Consider the following 7,916-nt stretch of genomic DNA (forward strand, 5'->3'; position numbering starts at 1 on the left):
TTGGACAAGGCGAAAGTCAAAGTATAGCCATCAGGTCAATCGAACATTACAACCTGACGACTATGGCGACGCGAGGCGACTTAAGGGGTCTGAGCCAAAGACCTGTCGTCGGGAACATTTTAGAGTCTGTCGACTATCGGGGAGGGTCGTTTAAAGTCCATTAGACTACGTAAGGAGGCTCGCCAGCCATAAGAAGAGACCATACCTGAAATTCCTTGAAACCCCAGGGAAAACAAAACGCGATATTGGGAGGAGACAGCAGGACACAGTCTGGAACAACTGGGAGAAATATGCTTGGGTTGGCTTCAAACAAACTTCGGAAGAGCTTGGGGTCGATGTTGATCTCCATGTCTCGAGAGGGAATGACTGGCGGTCGTGAACTCTCGCTGGGAAAACATAATCGGGAACTGATCTCCATGTCTCGAGAGGGAATGTCTATCCATGTACTCTCGCCGGGGGAACATAATCGGGACTTGATCTCCATGTCTCGAGAGGGAATGTCTATCCGTGTACTCTCGCTGGGGGAACAGAATAAAGGTGTGTCGAAACACCTGTCAAAGAAGGAATGCTCGTGGTGACAAGCTAGGTCTTGGATAAAAGTAAGGCGATAATTTGTTGTTGGCTTGAAAGATGCGGGTCCGGGTGAAGAATATACGTCAAACGGATCAAATATGCGATATGGCATCAAGGAAGAGGCGCACCAAAGATGGGCCCACAAAATAAAGAACTCATAACGAATTTTTGAAAATTCGTATGAAGGGAGGCTGAGGGAAAGGCGTAGCAAGAGCTGCGTCCCTTGGAAGAGGCGCAGCACCTGCTGCGTCTATTCCTGGGCGTGTCTTTCCTGCGTAAAAACCCGATGAAACAGAGGGTTCATTTCATTATTTCGAAACATAAATTTCTCAACTTCTTTCTTAAATTCCAACCATTTCCGTCAAAACTTGATCCAAAAGCTTGCATTTGCCATGACTAATCGAGGCATGTATATCAATCTTGTATTTATCTTCCGTATTTGATCAAATGGGAGCAACAAAATTAGGGTTTTCGACCCTAATTAGTCGAAAATGTGGGGCTCTTCCCCCAAACGATTTTGCCTTGTAAAATTGACTTTATAAACGGCTAATTGGTAATATAAGGATCATAACCATGTATTTGTTTCGAATTTTCTTTGAGTTTTGAGCATTTGAGTGAAATTGAGACGGTTTCACAGCTAAACCGTAAATCACATCGAAAAATAGCCTCAGGATTGCCCATTTGTGACGAAACTTGATATTTGGAATCCTTGTATTATGGGTAAACTTCCTACCATCTCGGAATTTTGGTTTGTGACGACTTTTTCAGGACTCAGGACACTTTCTAGGGCATAATCGCCGTTATAACGAAATGGTGTCGAAATTCCGACTCGAACCCATGACTAGGCTTCAACTTAGGCTTGACTTGACCCAAATTACCACATGAGTGGATGGGTTTGTAGGAAATTTGCCAAATATGGTGAGAAAAGAGCGATTTCGGAGCTCCGAAAACTCGAAAATCCCCTAATCAAGGCTTGTCGTCACTTGACGCGGCCTAAATTTACTTTAATTTTGCAGGTGATGAGGCTTCTACATCCGGGAGGGATCCCATGGACGTGGACACTGCTGTTGACCCTTCTTAGGTGCTTAAGGAGGCGTTGGAGGAGGCTTTCACCGCTGCGGTGACGGCTTCTGAGGACGAGGTCCTAGAGGAGGAGGCCCCGAGACGGGCCAACGTTGGACGGGGTGGTCGCCAGCTGAGGAGAGCACCTGCGTGGGCTGACACCTGGGACAGTAGGCACCTGCTTTGGGCTGCGGAGGGTCACCTGTCCTTTAGGACGGTTAAGAGCTTGGTAAATTGAATTCAACACTCTTCATTCATCTTCTTTCACTTCTGTTTGTCATCCCTTTTCTCCTTCATCTGAGCTAAAGATAGCTTTTGTTTCAAATCCAAATAGGAGGGATTGGGTGATGTGTCGCACGAGGAGTCGGCGTTCCTTCCACGACGTCTGTCGGCAGGAGGTGAACGCTCTTCAGCTGGACGGCGTGAGTATTTCACCTTACATTTGTCTGTCTCTCATCTTTACTTTAGAACTGATCATAAGAATGACCCTTGGTTTGCTTTTCCAGTGGGTGCCCAGGCCTTGGGAGGAGTACGCTAGCGCTCCTTCTTTCGTGGCTGAGGTCCTTCGACCTAGGAGCTCGAGCCGGCTGCTGCTGAGGACGTCGATAGGTCATGCGTGGTACTTGGGTGAGCGCTTGGCTCGTCAGTGCTCTCGGGACGTCTTGACGGTTCCCATCGATCCTCCTCGGACGATGTTTAGGGAGCCTTCTGAGGCTGAGAGGGAGGTTGACCTGGCTGGCGTCGGTGGCGACGCCCTCCTTCTTCCTGGCGAGGACTACTCAACGTTCCTCTACGGGAGGTTGGCGTACTGGCCGGTTGTGGTAAGTGTTTTATCCTCTTTTATTTTTGATTATTAGAGAATACGATGAATGATCATCGGTTAATGGAAATCACTTGATTTACAGGAGGTCGAGGTGGCGGGCATCGAGCCCCCAGAGTACCCCGAGACCCTTGAGTACACCGACACGACGGGGATGACGACGATCTCCGAGCTACGTGACTTTGACGCGGCGGTGAGAGATGCTGGCTTACACGAGTGGCAGCATCTGATTCGGAGGGTGAGTCTTCTAACTTGTATAGTTTTGTGTAAGAACACATTTGCTCGAGTTTGTCCAATTGCTAAGAATTTTCCTTTTGAAATGCAGGTTGCGTCATCCCGGTTCGTGGCTTTGTGGAGGGTAGCCAACCGGCTGCGAGCTACTGCCGTCGAGGCACTTGCTGGTGGCAGAGGACGTCAGGTATGAACCTTCCGTTTACTTCATTTTTGAATTTTCTAATCTTCCCTTATGTTTGAAATGATTGACATGAGCCAGTTTTTGTTGTTTGCAGAGGGAGCGCGAGCTGGAGCGATTGCTTGCCCAGTCCCGAGAGGAGACAACTCGCCTACTGAGGGAGCTCGAGGTCCGCGACGCCGAGGTTGCTGCTCTCGAGGCGACAGTTGCTGAACTAGACGACGACCAGTAGTAGCTTCCGTATTGCTTCTTGTTTTTTGGCTGTATTTTTGTAGATTTGTACATTTGGAACTTGTTTTGGGACTCGAGCCCCCAGTTTGGTGTACATATCCCCTTTTTGTTGTATATATGATGGCCTGCGTGCCTTTGCTGCTGGGTTGATTTGTTTGTACCTGCAGGTTAGCTTTGAAAAGGTTTGGTAGATGACGGTTTACGCCGTTATGCTGCCGAAATTTACATAGAAATCACATAGAACATATATTTGTACATATGGCCTAAATTAGCGCAAAACGATGACTCGAAAATGCAAAAATAATATGACCAGAAATGAAAATGCAAAAATTTGGTCGGAAATGACCGGACGGTAGGGAGGATTACCCCCTAAAAAAGGAAAAAAAATAAAAACATATAAGTTTGAAATGTGATGTGGAAGGAGAGTGAAATGATTCCCCAAAAAAAGAAAATTAAAAAGAAGTGTATAAGTTTGAAAAAAAACATGATATAATTAAATTAAATATAAAAAGTATAGATTTGAAAAATGAATAAATTAAATTAAATTGGTGAAATGATTCCCTAAAAAAGAAAATTAAAAAGAAATGTATAAGTGTGCTAAAATGACGAAAATGTCGATATCGTCTCGAAATGCGTGTCCGTGAAATTAGGAAACGCGAAATATGGCAACCTGACGCTTTACCAAAATAATAACCCGTATGAATAGGAAATTATTCGTTGAGGAATTTAGGAAAGATCCAACGCGGAAAATCACATAAAGAATGCCGAGGGAGAGGCGCAGTAAGAGCTGCGTCCCTTCGAAGAGGCGCAGCACCTGCTGCGCCTGTTCCCCAGTTCATCCGTCCCGACGGATTTTAGGAAACAGCTTTTAGTATAAATAGAGAAGTCGAGGGAGGTTTTATTCATATAATTCTTCCTTCTTTTCTTCGTCTTCTTACATAAAGCTCTCAAAATAAGCATACATCATGAATACTCTCGTAATTCGTCTAAAAGAATGGACAAATGAGTTCTCTAACGTGGAGAAACACGACATGGGTGCTTATAATTTTGGATCGCTTTTGAGCTTAAAGTTGATCAAGGTAGTCAAACCATTTCTAGATGCTTGTCTTGACTATTGGGACCCGAATTATCACGTATTTGCCTTCCTTGGAGTCGACATTTGCCCATTTTCCGAGGAAATTGCTGCGATTGGTGGTTGGGACCCGGAACATTTGTCTGCTATTCCCTCCACTTCTCAAGGGTATAAGAACAAGTTTAGAGACTTGCGCGGATTGGCCAGAGCTGATGTTGACCGTCTTGTGACTTCTAAAGGAGTGCGAATGTTGGATTTCATCGATCGATTCATCAATAAGGTTGATCCCACTGTCTCTTATGTTGCGAGGCGAAGGGCATTCGGATTTTGCCTATTACATGTGTATGTCCTTCAAGGGCATGTTGATGAGGATTTGAGAAGCGACCCTCGTCTCTTGAGCTTGATTGAGCAAATGGAGCTGCGCAGGAGCCCAGCTTGTCTGTGCTTAGGAGAGATCCTATTGGGCTTAGACAACAGGAAAGCTAATCGCGACCTACCCTATTTGGGAAGTCCCATTATATTGCAGGTAAAAGAACCTTTTTCTTTTTTTTTTCTCGTTTTTTTTTTCTTTTTTTTTCGATTTTTTTTCGATTTTTTTTTTCGATTTTGTTTTTTTGATTTTTTTTTTAATACCCGCTATTGGTAGGTCCGGCTTATGGAGCGTCTTCGATTGATCGAGCCCCCAGTTAATGTTCCTGCTTAAGTTTGCAATTACTGGGAAAACAAATTGAAGAGTGAAGATGGCCCCTTAATCAGATGGATCGTACCGTGGTGGCATCTCAAATCTGTCACTGGAGTATCTTCTTTGGATCCTACCCGGTCTGTGCGCATTCCTGGCTTGGAGTTTATGATATGCATCTTCCCGGAGAGGTTGATGAGGCAGGTTGGATTGAAAAAGATGATCCCAAAGCTTGACACTGTCCCGCAGACTGTCGTGGCGCTTACTACTGAGAGTCGAAGAGAATGGGCCATCAAATGGGCTCAGAGGAATATTTGGTTCTTGAATTCTTCCGCCAATGCCCTATGGGTGTCAGATTCCTATCTGCGGTGGAGGAAAGCTGCTACTCTGGAGGAGCGTGAGAGACTAAGGAAGCGCGAGTCTGTTGACTACAAGGTTCGCGAGGTGGAAAAATAGAAGGAGAAGTATCTGACTGAGGGAGAGGAAGAAGCCGGGTTTCGAGTTGTTCATCCTTCGAAGAAACCAAAGACTTCTCCTGCCGTCGAGATGGTTGTTGGCAAGAATGGCAAAACAAGACCACGAGAGAGACCATTGGTGATTAGGTCGGAAGTGGCGCAAGAGCGTCCGGCTCGAGGTCGGGACAAGAAGTATGATAGAAATGACAAAGGCAAAGGGAAAATGGAAGAGTAGCCTAAGTCTTTATTATTATTTTTTATTATTATTATTGTAATAAGAAGGTGGGGTTTTTAGAATCCTAGCCTATTTATTTTATTATGATTTTATTATGTAACGTACTATTATTATTAAAGAAATGAAATAAAAAAGGTTAATTAGTTATGAAACTGTTATGATTTTCTTTTCATTATTCTTGTCGAATTTCAAATGCATTCGCAAATGTCCTTCTATTTACATTTAGAATAATTAAATGGGTTGTATCCCGTGAAGGATTGCCTACGTATTCATTTTAAAAAAAAAATGAAATCAAACCCTTTCGCGTAGTTCGAGTAAATGTAAAAGAATAATTGTTCTAAGCAAGAGCTTGTAATGAACTTAGAAAATAAGCATGAGCTTTACTTACTCCGAAAATGCAATTTAGTTTATTTGATGATATGAGAATGAAATATTGTCAAGGTGCAAGAGCAAAATGGCATTAGCTTGATTTAGCTTGGCCAGGGGCCGTTTATTTCGTGCCGCAAGAGCGACACGTGAGGTTACGCGAGGCGCGTTTTTGCTCCTGTTCTAGGCATAGTACCGTTTCAGTTGGTCAAGGTTTGTTGGGTTGGCAAATTCGTTCCCGTCTAGGTCTATGATCCTAACCGCACCCCCTGGAAGTATGGACTTGACTAGGAATGGCCCGGCCCAATTAGGTTTGAATTTTCCTCGTGGATCGACAGGTAAAAGAGCCCTAATTGATTTGAGGACCAAGTCTCCTTCTTTGATGTTCCTTGGCTTAACTCTTTTGTTGAAGGCCCGTTTGATACGCGCCTGGTATGTTTGCACATTATGTAGTGCACGTAACCTTCGTTCATCCAGGAGGATGAGTTCTTCATATCTATCCCTCTTCCACTCGGCTTCCGGGATTTGACTTTCGAGTAAAATACGCAAGGATGGTATTTCTAGCTCGACTGGTTGTACGGCTTCCATGCCGTAGGTCAAATAGAAAGGAGTAGCCCCAGTGGGCGTCCTAACGGATGTACGATATCCCCATAAAGCAAAGGGTATCTTGCTTGGCCAATCTCTATAGTTGTCAATCATTTTCTTGAGAATCGTGACAACATTTTTGTTTGCTGCTTCTACCGCGCCATTGGTTTGTGGTCTATATGGCGAGGAGTGGTGATGCTTGATTTTGTACTTGGCTAGCAATTGTTCAGTCTCAGCTTGGAAATGTGACCCATTTTCACTGATGATCTCATGTGGGCAACCATATCGACAGATAATATTGGTTTGTATGACCTTTGCCACGTTCTTGGCCGTAAGACTGGTGTAGGAAGCCGCTTCTACCCACTTGGTGAAATAATCGATTGCTACTAAGATGAAACAGTGGCCTCCTGTCCCGGCTGGAGTGATCTTGCCGATGATGTCAATTCCCCAAGCATAAAATGGCCAGGGAGATGTCATAGTGTAGAGCAATGAAGGAGGAACATGTTGCACATTCCCAAAGATTTTGCAATTATGGCAATGTCATATTTGATGCAATCACATTCCATCGTGGTCCAATAATACCCTAGACGTGTGATTTTCTTTGCCATCATGGGTCCGCTCATGTGAGGGTCACATTCTCCATCATGGACTTCTTCCATCACTTTCCGTGCCTGTGAATGATCAAGACAACGTAGGATCACACCAAGAGGTGTTCTTTTGTATAGCTCTCCTTGCATGAGAACGTATTGGGAAGCTAGTAAGCGGATAGCGCGTTGCCCCCTTTTGTCCATTTCTGGTGGATAGGTGCCATTGAGTTTGAAGTTTAGGATTGCTTGGAACCAAGGTTCCTCCGTAATTTCCTCTTCATTGGTGATTTGGTGCACATAAGTTGGCTCTGATCGTCGTTCGATGCATAAAGGCATTTCTACCATGCTATCTCGCATGTTAATCAAAGATGCAAGTTTTGCAAGAGCATCTGCAAACTGATTTTCTTCTCGAGGTAGATGTAAGTAGGTCACTTGATTGAAGAATTGGGTACTTGGTCTATTCTGGCTTGATAAGGTGCTAGGCTTTCACTTCGGATTTTCCAAGATCCAGTTATTTGATTGATGATCAAAGATGAATCCCCATGTACTAGAAGGTTCTTGATGCCTAAACTTACTGCCGCTTGCAACCCAATGAGACAGGCTTCGTATTCTGCAACGTTATTTGTCACCTCGAAGTCGAGTTTGGCAGAGATTAGTGTTTGCTCGCCTTTAGGAGAAATGAGCAATACTCCTATTCCAAATCCTCTTAAGTTCGATGCTCCATGAAAATAGAGGTCCCAGGAGTCTACATCCGTTTGGAGTATATCCTCATCCGGAAATGACCAGGTGTCTATCGTTTGTGTATCATTGATGGGATTTTCTGCGAAGAATTCGGCAAC

This window comes from Silene latifolia, chromosome 2, assembly GCF_048544455.1.
Source record: "Silene latifolia isolate original U9 population chromosome 2, ASM4854445v1, whole genome shotgun sequence".
NCBI lineage: Eukaryota > Viridiplantae > Streptophyta > Magnoliopsida > Caryophyllales > Caryophyllaceae > Silene > Silene latifolia.